The 19,237-nt window shown below is 39.7% G+C and overlaps 1 protein-coding gene across 6 annotated transcripts in view; it reads left to right on the top strand.

The window, feature by feature from the left end:
* Positions 1-19,237, top strand: part of SMYD3 (SET and MYND domain containing 3) — a 425,811-nt gene that overhangs the window by 215,196 nt on the left and 191,378 nt on the right. Inside the window, exons 2-3 of one of the 6 annotated variants that reach the window (XM_054818825.1) lie at positions 1,764-1,801; positions 2,845-2,972. The exons of the other annotated variants lie outside the window; for them this stretch is intronic. The gene's annotated coding sequence lies outside the window, so the exon portion shown is untranslated. The remainder of the gene's footprint in view (positions 1-1,763; positions 1,802-2,844; positions 2,973-19,237) is intronic. 6 annotated transcript variants of the gene reach the window in all.

Genomic DNA, 19,237 nt, shown 5'->3' with positions numbered 1-19,237 from the left:
TTCTGGCATCCACGGAGATAATTACAGTGTGTCACAATGTTGTGAATAGTGTACCGCATTAATCTCCTTACATCACCAGGGGAATTCTAGATAGGAAAAATAACTGTTGGGCTTAGAGTCAGAAATCTAAAGATTGCCGTTCTTTTATACTTTTTAGCATGATTGATTAACAAACTCGACTTAGAAGAAGAATATACCTATGAGCCTTTTCTGGATTTATTTAGACTGCACATGAGGCCTGTTTTAAATTTGGAGCTGAGATTAAATACATTCAACAAGAATTCTGGCATAAGCAATGGCAAAGCTATCAGAGGGAATGTCTTGCCATTTTAAGGCTGCACTGCTGCTTCTGTCTTTATCCCAGTGATTTTTTTTATTTTATTTATTCTTCCCAAAATATACCTTTTGTTTTTGACAAGTTTTATTGTTCAAATTTTTATTCTGTTTTAAATCTTGAAAGCAAAAGACATCATTGCATGGTGGATTGTAATACATGATATCTCTAAATGATCTTCTGGTTCACTTGTCAGTCTTCTCTGTTACGGAAGCTGCCAGGACCCCAATATGAATGCAGGGTGGGTTTATGAATTTAGGATTTGGATATGTGTATATGTTGTAAAAATTTGGTATGTGCGTGGACTGTAGATGTATTAAAACAATTGTGATATCTTCGTACACCTTTTGTAATTTAAGGGATAAATAACACAATATTTGGTATAACAGTGCCAAAGATGCTGCATGCCAAAGAGTATTCAGACAATTTTCTGCAAACTTTGGGTTTAAATGAACAAGCTGCTAACTCCATTAACCTCAATCCTTTGTACCTCTAAGCACCACAATAATAGAGTGACTGCTGTAAAAAGATGCAGTGTCTCACTGTAGTAGATATTTAGAGCGGTTTAATTATAATATTTCACCACTGAAACATGCATTGTTCCTTTATTTATCACCTTGTTTGGTATTTCTATTGCAAAGAAATAGAACTCGGGAATTTATCTCATTCTATGAACACATCCTCCCGATAGAGGAAGCTGGACTAGATGATGTCCAGAGGCTCCTTCTAACCAACAGTTCTGTCCTTGTTTGATTAAAGACATTGCTGTGAATGACTTACAACCTTGCAAAGTTGCCACCTTTGATAGAAACAAAGATAGTAACGGATGCTACATTTGTAGTTTTCAGAAGGAAAAAAGTTTTGAAAGAAAAATGAGGCCAAGACGTGGCAATGTGAGATCCAATAACGGGAGTACTCTTACCCAACTCACAGTGAGCATGTACAGCGCCTTAGCGGAGTTCACTAGTGACTTTATTGAAGTTGTGAAATCCCGTGTAATATAAACAATATTGGTTCATGGTTCCTGTGATGTTAGTCTGGAAGAGGAACATGCTGGAGATTGTACCTCATGAGGAGCTTGTGTCCCCTGTTAGAGAGGCTCCTCTTAGGTGAAGCAGAAGCAATTCTGAGAGTCAGAGCAAAGAGGTCTTTGTGCGAGACCTTTGTCTCAGCAGTCTCACCATCACCTTTGGGACACTGAAGTTCAAGTCATAAGGTGTTTTTGCTGAGACTGAGCTTTGCAGAGTCTGTCACCTGGAGTTTGTAATTTATATTTCTTTTTTACTAAATCCTTGGTTCACTCCATTCTTCCATCTAACTTTGGTATTAAAAATGGGAATGATTAACCACTAAGCCACCTAAATTATATCCACTCTCCCATGTAGTTTATTGTGCTATTAAGTAACTCACTGTTTGGTTTGTTTTGCAGGTAAGTAGCACTCGGTACCCATTAGTCAACAATTTACGGTAAGTATATTTTGTACTTAGCAAAACCAAAGTGTTTTCTTCTTTAAAGGCAATATACGAACTAGGAAGTTAGTCATACAGTAAAATTTGTTTCAGATGCTGGTCTGTGCCCAGGATCTTTGCAGATGTTATGGGTTTACAACATTTTTCTCCTCAAAGTGTTATTCATCTGTTGCAGGAAGAAATAAATATAAATACTCAAGGCAATATTTCAAGGAAGTTGAGCAAACAATGTTTACTTTAAACAAAACAAACAAATGAGGGTTTCTTTTTTACTCTCAACTCCTTTCAGCTATAGTAATCTTGAAAGTTGCTTGTAACTAAAGGAAAATCTCATAAACAAATGCAGGACGTAAGCCTTGGTGTCCACTTAACATTTTGCTACAGGATATTTCTTCGACTCTTCTGCTTGTCCTGTCTTTGGCTTGATAAAAATACTCTTAATGCTTACTTCTTATCTGTCTAGTTTAGTTAATAGCTCTCAGGGTGCTTCATACAAGCTGCCAGTGTCATCATCCTTATTGGTCAGCTGGGGAATGTATGGTGCAAAAAGGTGTCCTGGGTCTCTGTCAGGGCTCTGACAGGGCTCAGCATTCTCTGTGGGTGCAAAGGTGTTCTAAAATAAATCCGATTTTTCTAGTATACATCACTGGCCTTGTTAGTTTAAAGTCTTAATATGGTACTTAGTTGCTGTCTAAGCAAACTTTAGAATTTGATTGTTCTTTTTTAGCTTTTTTTACTTCCTCGCCTCTCCAGAGGCAGTTGTTATGCTGTTAATATACTGTGAAAGGTGTTACAGCTTTGCACTGCAGTGTTTGGAATTTAATAAGTGTACATGGTACATTTTTTCTTGTGGTAAGACTGATAGGCTCTCAGCACTTGACACAGATGCTGTTTGAGCATTTGATCCCCTTAGAAAGTCACTGTGTTTTTCCTCCCCGTAGTTTTAACTTTTTTTATTGCTAGACTACATACAATTCTTACCTAGGTTTTTTGTGTTTTGGGTTTTTTTTAATACATTTTCTCTTTTCTTCTCCTTATAGGTCCCATTTTTTGTCCTGGAGCATTTTTGTTTTGAATTCATATTGTTCTCTTCAACTGATGGCACAACTCAGTCATCCTTAGTCGCAGAGGCTTTTTCTTTCATCCTTACCGTATCTTGACAACACCTGTAAGTTTATGATCTAGTCTATGTTTATTTTAAACTCTAGTCATTCAAATGTGTTTGTTATATCAGTGCCTTAATTAGCTGATTTTCTTTGACTATATTTTCTCATTTTCCCATGACATCTTCTCCAGAGGCTTATTTGTGCTCCCTGCTTTCTGTCATCTTTTGTAAAACGTTTTGCCAGAGGATTATTGCTCTACATCAACTATCATTTTCTTCTCAAAGATTTGTCTGAGGTAGATGTGAAGTCGCATTTAAACAGAGGCTGACAGAGAAATAAGATGTGTCTGCTAAATCTGTCTAGACCCAAATCTGGACATGGAGTTACATATTCTCTGCAGGGGTCAAGTCTGAATTCCTTCTGCCCTTTGAGACACCATTATCACCTTGCATCCCCGTTTTCTCTGTTGTGTGTTAAGTTGGTTACATCGCTGCGTTTCCATAATTTAATTTTTTGTGGGCTGGTACGGTCAAATAAGAAGGATGAATGGATTGCTTTTCATTCAATTTTTTATTTGTTCTGTCTGGCCAGGGGTTGGGTGGTGGGTCTTGGACTTAGAGCTTTCCCTGGCAGAGACTCAGCTCATGGTCCAGCTGCAGGGCAGGGGTTCGAGAGGTGATTTCCTAGCTCTAGTGCCTCCTGTTAGGCCTGGAATTAAGAAAATCTGGGTGGACCTGCTCACCACACTTTGGCTATCCTAACCCAAAGCACTAGCAGTCTTTTTGGCTGAAAAGGTTACCTCTGAACAGCAGAGGTAAAAAACCCTAACCCTGGTGCTAATTGACTCGGACATATTTTATTTGTTTCAGGTTTTGGGTTTTTTTTCATATTTTTTACATAACTTACTTTCAATATGTTTTCCTAAGATTGAATGTATTTCCTAGCATATTTTTCCACCTTCCAGCAGAAACAGAGTATATCATATATGCAGGTCATACTGCAAAAACAAATCTTAGGATATTATGGTCTCAGAAATTTGTAGCGTGCAGTTCTGCGTATTGTTTTTGAGGCAATGTTTTCAAAAAGGTTGTAGAAATATGGAGACTTAAAAATGGTTCCACTCAAATTCTGTTCCATGAATATGTGGGAAATAGCAGCATGGGAGACTTTTTTGAGTGTAATAAGCAGAAAAAAAAGAAAGGTTGATAGAATCATCCTTATTAAAAAGATATCAATTGTGCCTCTGTAATTACAATGAGTTTTATAGTTAAAGTAATGACTGAAATGTATCACATGATTATGTATGAAAAATATGATGCATCTCTTCAAAACAGTATCCTTTATTCTTGAAGTGCTGAATACATTTTGTGCAATTTTTCCAACAGACTGGTCATTTTGACTGAGATAAAATTAATGTTTAAAATTTTTCTTGTATGTAAGAAATTTCTTGTATCTTGAACTATGTTTATTGTTATTCTTGCAAATGATCTCAGCCAAGGCAATGCCTTACATGCAGGAAAGTTCCTAGAAAAGTGACTAGTGAGTACACCTATGTAGTTTATGAAAATATTTCTAGAGGTAATTTTTTTTTTTGCTTTTACCTGGGAGGTTCTATGCTGAAGCAGTTGAAAAGAAATTAATTCTTCAAAGAAACTAAAGAAGATTTGTCCACAAAAAGTGTTTTTTACCTCCTGTTCTGGATGAACCTATTAATTAAGGATAGCCTTAACAGAAAGAGCGCACTCTATTAATCTATTGACTGTAGTTTGGGATGGGTACTGCTACGCACCTTCCCCGGACACGCTTCCTGGCTCTGTGACAGTGGGGGAAAGGAAAGCCTGTCCTCGTTTCCACTGTCAGCAAGAAGCAGCCACGATCGCTTGTCCTTTCGTCATAACATTTCATACATTGTTTACCTTTGCTGTTTTTCCTTTGGTACTTGTTTTGCTGTTGTACTCTTTATTCTGAAACAACATAAATTCTGGTCAGAAACTAGGCTTTACATTTTCCCAAGAGTGTCACTGGCATTATAACAAGGTATGTAAAATACTGAACATCAGTGGAAATAATGGTCCTGTTTCCTTTGTCTCAGAGGTTGTATAGTACCTCCCTTTCATAGGCAGTCAAGATGAGATCTCCTGTTGGCTTTAGATGGCAGGGATTTACTCTCATATAGTACCAAAAACCATAAGCAGGCTGTGTCAATAGAAATAACTACGCTGGATCGAGCACATCCCATTTCATGTCTTGTCTAAGTAAAGCAGCTAGATTATGTATTTATTAAAATAATAATAAAATACCAGTTCATCTCTGTGTGACTCCATTTTAACATGCAACTGTCACATTTGCTATTTTATAACTTTCATTACTGTAGTTTCATCAGTGAAGGAAAGGATAAAAACTGGCTGGCTGAAAGATATATCTGCGACTTTCTGTTCCCAATGAGTTACTCTGATACATTTATGTCTTGTGGTTCTTCTCAAAATTTTCTGCTCTCTGCCTTGTTGGAATATATAAGACGAAAATTCAGGTGCTATCTTGGAAGTCTGAAAGGTGTGCTCTCACTTTCACTAGGCTTTCTAGAAAGCTTGGGAAAAGGGATGAGATCAAAAGGGATATTTTAAATAGCAAGAGGACAAGGCACTAGTTTCTTCCATCCAAAAATTTTAAATCCCACTTTCATATGAGAGGATAACTATTTGGGAGTTTGTTCTTGTAAAAAAATTGAAAGGATTGTTGAAGGGATTTGTTGAAGATTTTGTAGTTCGGTAGTTGTTGAAATGTAGCAGGTAACTAACATTGTTTTGGTTGTTTCCTACTATTTCCTTTAGCATCCTTTAAAACAAAACCCATTTTAATTTGTTTAAATGTTAAAACTTGCGTCAAGCAGAGATATGTCGGTTGGTTTCCTGAGAGTGGAAGGGTCTCAATGTGATCTTGTTTAAAGTTCCCAATTGCCCGGTTGGAGGAGTGTACACCATTTATAGAACAGCACAAGTGGTGATTTCTCTGCACTGTTTTGTCGGCGTGTCTCAGGAGGAAGATCTGAGGGACCACCTCTGGGTGTACGAGAGGATGTCCCTCTTTTCTGGCTTTCATCCTTTTTCCTGTCTGCAGGCCCTTTCCAGAAAGTTGCAAATTAATGCTGACTTCAGTGGTGACTTTGATGATGTTGGGCGCTTGTCTGCAGGCTGCGTTGATACTGCCAAGATAATGTCACTGGGCAGTCAGGTGCTGCTAAATCATAGTGGTGATCAAAATGGTTTGTTGGGCCGAATTCATGCTAATACTACGGAGGAATTTCTGTTCCCTGTTATTATTTTTTTGAAGTTTTTATTTTTTTCTGTGTACTTTGTCATGCTTTCAAAACAACAGCCATTTTGCTAACTTGACTTTGAAGCTGAAAATGTCACGTTATAAACTAGAACCAACTCATGTGATGTCTATGCCCCACTTATAGCAAGGGGACTGCCTGGGCTGTGGTGCTACTGCTGCTGCTGCTCGGGTCCTCTCCTCTGCATCCAGAGTGTCCTGGAACGTGGGTGAGAGCAGGACCTCATCCTTCAGCCAAGCAGAACAGGCTGGTTGTGAGTAGGGATGCTGGCGTCCCTTGTATGCTGGCCGTGCCTGATATCCTGTTCCTTCTACTCCAGGCCTGTGAGTAACTAACGTGTGCAATTTGGCGTACTTTTTGACAATAAAAATTGCAGGATCTTGGAAAGAGGGGGTAAGGCAGTGGCAGTGGAGATGCACCTGCTGAGAGGGTAAGCTGTGATTAAACTAAGGCTGAAAATCATTTAGCTTTTTGTGGAAGGACACAATTCAGCACGTATATGCTTAAAATCCTGGGGGGGTTTAGTCGCTGTCTTTTGTAGTTACAACAAAAATACAAATCCTATTCCTGTGATGAGCTTCCATGTGGTTATTACTGAGATACACTCATTTGTCAAAACTTAATGGACCACAAAAAACTGGAGTGTCTCAACAAGTGCATCTATATTCATGTTTTAATTCAGACCAGAAGTGCTCTTCTGAAGTGAATTTCCCACTTGGTTGGTTATGGTTGAGTAGCAGTCCTGGAGTGCATGAACTTGATGCCTTTTTGATGATAATAAACTGGAGGATAGGCTCTGGGAGTCCTGAATGTGCACGTGAGCTTCAGGCCAAGGCACCCAAGCAGAGCTAGTCTGAAGTTTAAACAAAGAAAGAGAAAAATCCGAAGTACGTACAGTAGTGATGGCAGTTCCTCAGTGTTAAATTTTGCTCTATGGACCTGTTCCTATTTGTCTGCAATACCTGCTAACATACACCTAACCAGTGCAACCATATGCCTTTTGGGTGCTTACTGCCTCATGGAGTTAAAACATCTCCGTTTTGGACAAAGATACTGTGTTGGCTTTTACAGTTTATACTAACACAGTTCCTGCATAAAACCTTATACTTTTTGTAGCACTTAGCACTGGTAAAATACCACAGAAGTGTGCATCATTCTGCAGGTTGAGAAGACAAGTGTTAGTAAGTAAGAAGCGGCAAAGCTGAGAACTATGAAATGGGTGGTTTTGCCCAGTTTTGAAGTTCATTGATACATATTTAGCATTTTCTCCTTTGCAAAATCCAATTCTTTATTATATCTAAAAAGATGAGTCAGGACCCTTGCTTTAATTTTAGACATGCATGAAACTCTTCCTTCAGTCGCAGAGTAAGTGCCGTGTATTGAACACTCTGGAGAGCCACGTACTGACATGCTGCGCCTTTCCCACGTACCCTAAAGAATGAGTCCAAAGCTAAAATGACTATTTGGGGTCAATGGCTGACAAATAAACCTTTTCCCCGCTTTCCTCACAGATGGTCATTGATCTCCAGAAGAATCAGAGTGGTTAGTTGTGTTGGGTCATTGTCACTGTGTCTTAGTCTTCTGAATATTTTGGAGAATGCCGTAAGGTTGCTGTGGGTTTTGACAATATCCTGTTCCAGGCACTGCAAAGTTTCATCACCTTTCCGTATACTTGGCATGTCTGAGTAACGACATCATGATTCAGCTCATGCAATTGCTGAGTGTAGTTCAGTGTTACTGCAGGCTGAGGGAAAATGTCATGAAGTTGCTAGTGTGACAAGTATAAGCTAGTGTGGCAGTGTTAGGGAGGCTGCTGGTGAATGAGAGAGAAAAACTGACTGGAAAAAAGAAGGGTAAAGAAGCAGAGGAGATGAATGCCCTGAAAAAAACATTCGTAGTCCATAACAAAGTCCAACAAAGTTTTTTCAAGGAGTAATACTGAAGATGGGTTAAAAAATTGCTCCCAAGCCATCGTTATTCACATATGGGATGAAGTTCATAAGGATTTAATTGCAGCGGTAATAATTTCCTTTTATAAATAACAATCTCAAACTGCTACACAAAGGACGTTGCTGTCATTATGCCATTTCAGTGTGGGGGTAAATGAGATGCTGGAGGGGTGAAATTACTTGATGGAAGTTGCTCAGCAGATCCAAACAGTTTGAGCAGCAGTTCCCTGATGTCCCTAAAGTCTCAGATCAGTGCTCAGCGTGCACAGTATCTATAAACCAACAAACACCAATTTGTGGCTCTGTGGCAGACGATGGGGTCTGCATGGGGGTGCTCACCCACCAGTCTGGTGGCCTCCTCAGCCCACATAGTACCTGATCTGGGCCAGGGAGGAGGAAGACTAGAGGTGGATGACTCCTCCTTCTCCTCCCAGGGGTGGCCACTGTCATCCAGTTGCTACCGAAAGTTATGTGCAGTCAGGCAAAGTTCATATGTGATCTAACTCTCTAGTCTGAATGGTTCATATGAGCTTCTGAGATGTCCAAATTTTATTGAGTGGTAATATTGTCAGCCAGTGGTCCTTCATCATTTTGTAGGTATTACTAAGATCATATTGTGTTCTTTGATAGTGCTTATTATCTAATTTATTTTAAATTGTTTGTGTCAGTTCAGTAAATACTGGTTCTGATTTAAAAAGCATTTTCACAGGTGCTTTACCACATTTGTATTCAAGAGGCATATGCTCCTTTTGATTCCATTGAATCTAATGACACGCATACATCATACAGATGTGCAGTTACTTTCAGAAGCAGATGTTTCCACCCAAGTATTTCTGTAAGATGAAGTAGAGATTCTCTATCAGAGAAAACCATTGTCACTGTCAAATTCTTTGGTCTTGTCGCTCTCCTCCATCTTCCCTAAGCTTTAAATTTGGTTCCAAAGTGTGCAAATGACTTCCAGGCAGGGAGAGATGTGATAAAACATCTCCAGAAAGCCTTTGTAACTTTGCATCAGGAACATGATCCAAGGGTTTTCTTCTGTCAAAGCTGCTGGAAACTAGACAGCATGCGTGTCACTTGCCAGAGAAGCCTCAGGCTGTAGTTCACCGTACTCCTGGTAGAATTCAGACTCAAGACTGTATTCATGGCTTGGTGGTGGGATGTACATTAGTTACCAGATACACTTTCACACCTTTGGACTGGTTATTTTCTAAACTTCAGAGGGAGGTCAGACTGTGTTAGGATGTGTGTGTGCAGGGAAGACAGCTTTATAGGATTTCCTGATAGACCTGGCAGCCCCTTTTTGCTGCCTGGCTGTCCATTTTCTTGGTCTCGTTTCTGAGCTGCATTCTCCCTTGTGTCCAGTAGATGGTAATGATGTGTTAAAAACGCTGCTTCATCCCTATTTTGATCGGAGGAAACACTGCTGTCACAATCACAATGGATGTGCTAGGTTCCCCAGGATTCTATACCACCGATTCGTTTTTACTACTTCTTTTTTTTTTAATTGTCATTATTATTATTATTAATAATTATTTTCATTTCTTGTAAGTTAATCAAGCTGCTGTGATAGCATGGTCTTGGTCTGTATTGCTCAGTCATAATATTTTGGCTTAGATTTTGTTAATCACTTTCACAGATGTCACTGATTCTGTATTATCTGTAGACCTCTTATGAAGTACCTCTTATAAAGGAGGAACCTGAAATTTTATGAATCTCCCTTCTATGGTATATTGAAAAGATGACTAGGACGTCCTAAACTACAAAGGAAGGAAGGGAGGGTTTTTTTCAACTAAAACTCCCAAGTGCATTTCTCCTGCTTCCACGATCTCAGGGTCAACTGCTTGTGGTAGCTGGAATAAGCATTTTAATTTCATTGAGTAACTTGCAAGGGACAAACACTATTTATTTACGTGGCACATCTACTACCTTAGTGAGACCCTAACCAAGCTGCTATTGGGAATGGCTTCTCATATCTACTTTCTACACAAGCACCCAGAAATACCTGAATTTTGGAAATGCTGGGCTTTTCTAGGTACTACTTAACTATGTGAAAATCGGGCTCCATTTGGCAAGGCTTGTCTATAAACCAAAGTTTCCATTCTTTAGACAAACCAACCAGTAAAAAACCACAATTAAAATAGACCTAATAAAGAGATAAATGGTTAGCACTGAATACAGTGAGAGCAATTTTAAAGATGAAAGTATTGCTCCCTGGCATTTCTGTCCATCTGTTTATTTAGGCTTTTCTATACATTCTATCAGCAAAATGCCTAAGCAAGTAATTTAATATAAAATCAGCATTATAGGTTTGCTGGATTCTGATACCTGATTTAATGGTTATGTGCTTATCCTGCAAAAGATATTTATGAAGACATCTATATGTATGGACTGTTATAAAGATAAGTATTTTTTACTCCATCGACTTAGGATTATTTTCAAAGCTGTTGACGTTGTTTTTGTAATGCAGCTCTTTTAAAGCTATTCTGAAAGGAAGTCCAGTCACCATTAATTCCTGTGTAAATTAAGCATAATCACTCAGAGAAGAGACCCTTTATTTAGTGAATTTAAAGCTCATTATACAATTTTGTAGGGGGAAAATTACCGTGCTTGTAAATTAGCTGCATTTCCAAATGAAATAACTTGGCAATTTTTTTCAGCCTCCTTTGATAGGAATAGGAATTATAGTGGCACTGGAAAGTAAAATCATGCTATTCCTACTGGCAGTTTTCCCAAATCTACAAGAAATTATAACTGTGAGCACATTTGGATTCAGATTCATCTCAACATGTAACAAAAGCATCTTTTGTCACGGTGTTTTTTCAGCTCCTCTTTTCCACCTCTTTTATTAGAGCCTAAAGCCAGCTCCACCAGCCTTACTCGTGGCTTGTGATGACACAAATTCTCTAGGGGCACGTGGCTTTCTCAAGCAATAAAGCATCATTGTCCTCCTCATCCTCGAGGGCACACAATTTGGCGTGCGAATCGTGTTTTGTGGGACGAAACAGCAGAACTCACCGTGTTCGTTTTCTCCAAAAACAAGGCTTGCACCCTCCCATCAGGCTTGCAAAAGCGAGTGTATTTACCATAGGTGTCTGTGCATATCTAGTTTTATCTTGACACGTGGTTGTAGACGGCAGCAAATAGATGGTGGTTTAAGTGCTTTGGCTGCAGCTACCACCAACAGGCGTGACAAAAGACAAAAGAATTGGTCTTGAGCAGACTGTCCTCTTCCGACCAGCAGCACCCTCGCGTGCAAATTAACAAGACAAGCTGGTGCCTATAGCTCTGCAATGCCTACGCAACCGTCTGCTAAGCCAGGTGTCGTGACTGAGCTTCAGCAGCTCAAAGCAGAGATCCGTGGACCTACTGTAAAATTGAAAATAATTTTAAGAACGCCCGACATAAATGTGTTTCCCTGAAATTGGTTACATTTTATAATATGGATATTAATCCTATCTACTCATAGAATGTGGTGGTTTTTCTCTCACTTGGGAAAGGTATAAATGCATTTAGGGGCATACGGATTAGTATCCTCAAAGTTCCTTTTTTGTGTTCCTGCTGTGGTCAGTTTTCATCTGTATAAAATAAAGGTTTGAGAATAGTTTGGCTTTGGAAAATAGGGTTAAGACAGACCATAAAGGTGTATTCAGAAAGGTCAGCTCAGTGTGTGGGTGCCTTCTTCATTTCTTCACACAATAACTCTGTTCTACAGTAACAGCAAGATGCAATGTTCCTTCGCATCTTTTGCAGTCTATTAAAATTAGCGAAAGATTAAATGGGTTTTGTTACATTTGATCAATATGAAATTTTACATCAGTGCAAATGATATTGCTTCAGCAGTTAGGAGCTGGTACTGAAATTCTGCTGCTGGCCCGTGTTTTTGGGTCAGGCTACCGCAGAAGGTCAATAACTGTGGTTTCAGACTTGCTCGCAGTCCAGCACAGGAAAGCAAAGCCATTTCTCAAATACCGATTCCATTGATTTCTGTGTAGAGTCCCATTTAAAACATAGGGCTGTCCGTACTTGTCAAATAGGTTGTCCGGGTGAAAAATTGTATTTCTAGTTTGGATGGTATCAGAATGCAGCTTCCTGAAGTTAGTGTACATACGCTACCACTGATTTTCAGTGCTCAACGGTAGATATTCAGCACTTCTCAGAGGTGCTGTAGTTCTGCTTAGCATATTCAGTATCTGAAGATGGACCCCTGAGATAGTTACAATACTGAAATTCATTTGGAATTACCTAAGACAGCCATTTCTGGGGGAAAAAAAAAAAAAGAAAAAAATTGAAATATTTATATTTTTATTTTTTATTAAATTGATTTTTTTTGTTTGATTTCAGCCTTGATGTATTTTATCTTTTTTAAATTAAAAAGAGAAATAAGCTTGGTTGTTCCACAGAACCAACAATTAGCATTAACAAAGCTATAGGATGGAAGGAAGGAAAAAGAAAAATAAGTGAATTTGAGGTGAAGGGCTCATTAATCCATCGCTACTCTGATAATCAGAGAGAAAAAATTAATAGTTGCCATAAAGTATTTTAAATATGAGAGTCTCTTATTAGGTTCTTCGAGAGTGTAATTAATCACTTACAGCCACATATGTTCTTTGTGTAGTGGTGTATAGTACTAACATTTCCTTAAAAACCAGTTCAATAATAGTGGGTCACTCCAGCTGTCATTTTCTCTGGAGAAGTTTGGGAAGCTGCACGTGTGCTGCTTCATCTCTTGTCTGCTGTGCCAGCACGCAGGGTTGGGTAGGAGGAGGGTGGTGCAAGCCCAGCGCCCGGGGGGTCGTGTTTCAGAACCCTCTCGGTCCGGCTGCAGAGGCTGTTGTGAGCCCCGGGAGCGGAGGGACGGGCGTAGGGCGGTGTGCTGGCCAGCACGCAACATGGCGGCGGATGAACAGGGTGCCAGCGAGCCCTTTGGCCAGGCTGTCCCAGGCTCCCTCACCCTCCTGCCGGTACCCCGACCTTCCCCCTGGGCAGTGCGGGGGACAGTAGTACCCCCAGCGGGTGCCGCTGCTGCTGGAGCATCTGCCCGTGGCCAGCATGGGACCCCGCGTGCGCACCAACACCGATCCTCACCTGTCAGTGCACGAGCTCTTTGTGGGTTTTGTCTGGTAGTGGATGCGCCGGTGGCCCTGTGGTCGTGGGGAGCTGGGAGTGCCGCCACCGGGAGCTGTTTGGGGATGATTATTTGTTCTTACTATGTGGCTGGATGTCAAAATAGATGAAGTCCTGAGGCCAGAATACTGTTAGGCCACCAAATGTACATACTGCTAGCACTGGCTGTGCCATAAAGTTATTGTGGTCTTGCCTCTTACAGACTTCTGATAAAGAGACTGCAGGTCACGGTCAAATTCCTACCAAAAGGAAGTCCCACAGTTATGTAGAAATATTTCATTAATAATATTAACTAAATGCAAGCAATATATTGCCCTGATGACAGAGGTTTTTGGCTGCAGTAATTTTATTTTTTTAGCAACAGTGCTGCCCTAGTGCCCTAGCTAGTTTGCACTGACAGTGAAGTTAAAAGAAAAATAAGTTGACAAGGTATTGGAGATGCTCTGTCGCTTAGTTTTATTAATCTCTCAAGGAATGAGATAAACTCAGGGGGGCAGATTTCACTTAATACGTTCCATGTAACTTCTGAAGAATAGGGTGAAATGTAAGAAAGGCTAAGAAGGTGCCCTTGGCGCCCACCAGGATTTGGGAGCTGAGGAACATTTTGGCAATGCACAGTTCTTGTGAGGCCCGGGTATTGCTGATTTCCTGAGTGAGTCCTAACAGAAGGTTGAGAACCGCTTCACAAGTTCATCATTGCATCCTCGTGGGGCGTAAGGTGGCCTCTCATGAAGCATGCAGTAAACGAAAGACATTTTCCCATGCAGCTGAAGGAACCTGAAGCCCTGTCCTGCACCATCTTACACTTGTGACTTACCTTCCTTGTGAAATACATCTCACTGGCAGTACGAGAAAACACATTAGTCTCCTGGAGTTGTGCTTGGAGTAAATGAAGAACAACATATGTTGTCTAGTCGCAACCCTATTATCTTCTATTTTACTTCGAGAAGAACCTCTTGCAATTAGCTTGTTGTTGAAGTCTACAAAATACAAACACGGGAAGCAGAGTGGTTTTGATAGGGAGGGGACCTGTCAGTAGCTGATCAAGGATGGGTTTTTTAATCTTAAATATGATTTAATGCTCTGTGAAAAGAATTAAGAATCCCATTTTACACTGAAGCATGCTGTTAATGTGCATATAAAAACCTCAGCAATTTTATTGACAGTTATAAATTCACAGCTGCTGTCGGTGAATTTTTTTAAAAGACCGCTTCCCTTTCCCCAATTCTTTGCAGACCATTGTCATAGTTCGCTATTAGCTCAGGCAGAACCTTATTTAGCAGAAATGCATGGGACTTCAATTTCACTGTATACAGCAGGAAAAAAGATCAATGTGAAGCCCAGACTCAGTCTGCTGATGCCAGAGATGACTATCTGTAGAATACAGAAAGAAAACCGGGCTCAGATTAGTTTTTTCCTTACACTTTGGATGTTAAAAATGACAGAAAGAGACTACTGCTGGTGAAAGTGGTTATGACTATTATATTCTCTTCAAATTTGGGGTTAATCCTAGGGATTGTCAGTGTGTGTATCAAATATTTTAAGTACTTAGTTTCTATTTAAGTTACTTGATGGAAGTATGCGTATTAAGAAACAATACGTGCATTTGCAGTTTCACATTTGCATTGCATATCCGTTTTGTCCGCGTGCAGATGATTGCCATGTAGCCAGAGCTATATGTGTATCTATATATAAATACACATAGGTACGTATACCTATATCTGACCTTCTAGTCTATTTATGTCTAAGAATGTGGCTCTGAATCACTCTTTAAATCATGAATAAATATTCACAATTCTTCTTGTGATATTTATACAGTGTCTAATCATCAAGTAGATAAAAGGGGGAAGATAATTTTTATTTTCAAACAAGAAGTTTGGAGAAAAACCCCCAAACCCAACACCCAGCTTGCAGAGCTGGGGCCCGTTAAAGCTTCTCAGGTGGGGTACGTGTGTGGCTCACTGCAGCTACGGCAGCAGTGCCCTGACGCTGGTAAGCGTGCTGCCTGGCCAGAGAAACCCCATGAAAGACAACGGAGATACACAGTGAAGGTTTGCTCTTCATTTTTGGTCCAGGTGCAGCTTCTGTTAAATTGGCTGTCACTGAGAGGTATCCTTATAAATGACGTTCTTTAGGCTGGTTGGCAAACAAGGAACAGATTTTGTGACTTTTTTTAAAACTTAAAAGTTGTTGTTTCACTGGATTCAAAACAGACATTTTTTTTTTTTCAATAACACTTCCCATGATGTTTTTTACAGAAATATCTTTGAAGTAATGTCTCAGATGTGCATGTTGGCCAAAAATATATTTCTTAGCATGAAATCATGCTTGATGGTGAATGAGACTCTTCGGTAAAACATTAAAGAAAAATATGGAACTTTTGAGAAAATGGAAAGGTACGGTTGTAGCGATTCTGCTTTTGAAAATGGAAAGACTTCTTTAATTAATTCTTTTTTTTTATAACCCCACTGAAGTTGCTATTCTGGCCTGAGGAAAATAGCATTGACTGATCTTTTCATGGATAGTATGGAGATATTCTTTATGAGTCCACATCAAGAAGAAGCTGGAGCTTCCCAATGATTTCTACCAACTGTTATATTTAACAAAATAAATAATCTCATAGACTTTTCTGATGTTATTGCCAATAGTTATAATTGATATTGTGTTTGTGGGACCAGGGTCTGCAAGTCTCTCATACTAACTTTTCTGAATGATTTTATTATAATTGTTACTTTTTAATTCTGAAGCATTACCTTCAGCTACCAGTAGACTCTGTAAAATAACTGAATTCAATAATTAATTCCAGTGGAATTTTGAGCTACGCCTTGCCCACACAGAATGATTCTGTGGTTAAAAAAAGGTCTTGGGTTTTCAGAGATGTGAATTCAGCATACTTGAGCAGTATATTTGCCTGAATTTCCAAATACGCGTAAATGTGCATAACTTGGCTTGGGAACCCAGCTCTGAGTTGGAGCTCGGGAGATGCTGGTTCTGGACTCTGTCCTGATGCTGATGATCTTGCCGGCTGACCCCGATTCGTTCATCTGATATCTTTGAAGTACCCCACAATCCCTGTAAAATACGTGTATATTGTTCTTTGCTTCCTATGTAAAATTATCCCCTCGAGATGCTATAGTTTGCCATAGTACTTCAGATTTTAAGATAAGTCTGAGGTATTACATACTCCAGATAACTCCAGTGTGAGGGTTTATTTGAAACTATTCCCAATTTTATCTTCCTCCGTTACCCGTGTTTCTTTTGAAAAAAAGAAAGATTTGATTTTCGAAGACAATTGATTTTTAAACTTTTTTAGAAAGATTATTTTCTTTTTTCTTTACTTTTTAATTTTTTCGTAAAATTCTTTTATCTAAGGATTATCTTAGAGGTGCTAAGACATTTTCTCATTCCTTCGAAAATATAGCGCCTGTATATATTAAATATACAGAATATGTGTGATGGAGAAAAGAAATGCAAAGACCTGTGTCACAAGCTATGTAAGGTATTTTTCTGTACCTAATAATCTATGGCCCTTTCCCAAAGATGGCTGTTAAATTCTAAGTGAGCTACACTTAATTTAAATATAGTCATTTAAATTTAAATAGCATAATTTTAATGATGATTCAGCCTTAGAATTGGAAGAGTTGCTTCTTTTTTGGTGAACTAATTAGATCTAATCTCACTTTCTATCTCCATTGTTTTTAATCAGGTTTCTCTGCCCAGATAGCACTCTTAATTCAGTTCTTTAACATCCAAACTGTAATTGTCTTTATGTATCGTAGGCATTTATGGTAATTGTTTGCATGAGCCTCGACATTTCCCCATAACCCTCCAAATGGATTTTGATTCCCGTGGTGATCGTAAGATAGTGGGGGAAACCGCTGCGGTAACATGTACAACAGTTTTACAGTACTGCACATGAGAACAAAACGTATCATGTTCTTCACAAGCCCCTGTTCGGGATTTGATCTTTAGGAAAGACTTATGTCATGCATCTGTTTTCATTCTCTATTTTTGAGCTGACAGTTTGGGGTGGCATTTATAGGATTCCTGTCTCGGCTCTCTACCTATTTGGTAGAAACGATTCCACCCCTGCAGGATGAGTTATGAGCACATCTGCATCAGCTGGGAGGTGAATCACATCTCCGTCTAATCTGCGGATCAGAGGAAGCTCCCAACAAATCTTCCACCTCTAGTTTGATGGGATGGAAAGAGAAATGGATATTTTGGGAAACTAATACCTTCATGCGTTTGTGCCCTCTGCCCAGGCTGTGGGGGCTCTCCAGGGCACTGCAGAGGTGAGCCCCCTGCTTTTCCTCTGCTCTGACCTGGCAGCATTTCGCCCTACCTAAGTTTCTCTTCCCGAGGGGGTTCCCCTTGGCACAGGTACCAAGGAACCAGCACTTTCTTCCCATCTGAACACCAGCCTTGGAGCCCTAGAAAATACCAGGCCCCTTTCTGGATATTTTAAAGCAGTGTGATTCATGCTGAGCACCTGGTGCCCCTGAAGCCTCATCTTTTGACATGCTCAATTACTTATCTACAGCAATTTTTATTAATACTGTAAATGAACCATTTTTAAAAGACAGCCTTCAAATGGGATCATTGCTGTGAGGCTCAATGATTTCAAAGGAAAGTCTTTCAAGGGGCTGAAGAGCAAAAAACTTCTTTCCCTGTGTTGTTTTTTCTTCATTCATGTTTTTATCTGCCTTTAATGTTCCCAAAGCTTTTAAACCCAGTGAATCAGCAGTTCATGTTTTTTAATTCTTTTTTCAGAAACTCTGATTGTTACCACAGGGAGTGGATTTGGGCTGAACTTTTAGAATGAGTTTTAGAACTTGGTCAACTTCTATTGTAATGTATTTAAAAATGATACGCCTTGAAACTTGTCTACCATCCAAAGAACATTTCCTTTCATTGCTCCTTGTTGTCTCCAAAAAAACAAAGGCTAACTCTGAGTAATATGTCAAGTATGTAGATAGTCAAATGTTAAACCATTTTTGGATAGTTTTCCATTAATAATTTTATCTAGACAGTAGCAATTTAATTTAAACATTATGCTTAAATTCCACCTCAAAAAAAAAAAAAAGATTTTATGATGTGCTTTGCATGTGACGTCAGATGTTTATTTTGATCTCAAGGCAAGTCTGGTTTTGTGCCTACTAATGTTTGGATTAGATCAAGTACTAAGAGTTCAAAATGGCAAAGAAGTATTGAAAGTGGGTAAAGGATAAACATGTATGTATTGCATAGGACACATACCTCTGCTCTGCTGCAGAGAGATTGTCTTTGCTGCTGCTAAGTCACTTTTTCCTTTCACTAATTAAGGATCAGAGCAAAGCATTTGCATCAAAGCTTATTATTCAAACTTGGGTTTATTGATGGCAAGACGCTTGCTGAATTTGCGGGCAAGCACCTTTATGTAGTTACAGCAGCATGAAGTGTGCCTGCCTGTTGGAAAGAGTCCAGGACATCCTCAGCCTTGCAGCTTTCCTCTGCGTGGTGGGCTTTTGGGTGGTGTTCTCGCTCTCGTTTGTTTTCTTCATTTCCTGTGCTGCAAGGATTTCTAACTAAGTGCTGGTTGACTTCTTCCTTTGTTGTTTGTTGCTTCAGAGTTAGGGTGCTTGCTGATCCACTGAACAGATGGATCCCGCACAACTTCAGTTAGGATCTCCTCCCGTTGCCTAACCGTCGTACCCAAGGGCGGGCTTGCTGGCCACATGGAGTGGCCCTGAGGAAGAACCCCAAGACTGCGTGGTGCACAATGTCCAAAGTACCCAAGGTTGTGTCTTTAAACAATACCTATGCTTATTTGCAAACCACACCAGGTTGTTCCCCAGCAGCAGGCTAACCAGGCAATGGTGACGCCCACCTCCAGAGAAACGCGTGAGGAGTTGTGCGGGAGGAAAGGGCGAGGCTA

The sequence above is a fragment of the Grus americana genome, chromosome 3, assembly GCF_028858705.1.
Source record: "Grus americana isolate bGruAme1 chromosome 3, bGruAme1.mat, whole genome shotgun sequence".
Lineage (NCBI taxonomy): Eukaryota > Metazoa > Chordata > Aves > Gruiformes > Gruidae > Grus > Grus americana.
Note: the sequence above shows the minus strand (reverse complement) of the source record. Positions and strands in the feature narration are given on the sequence as shown.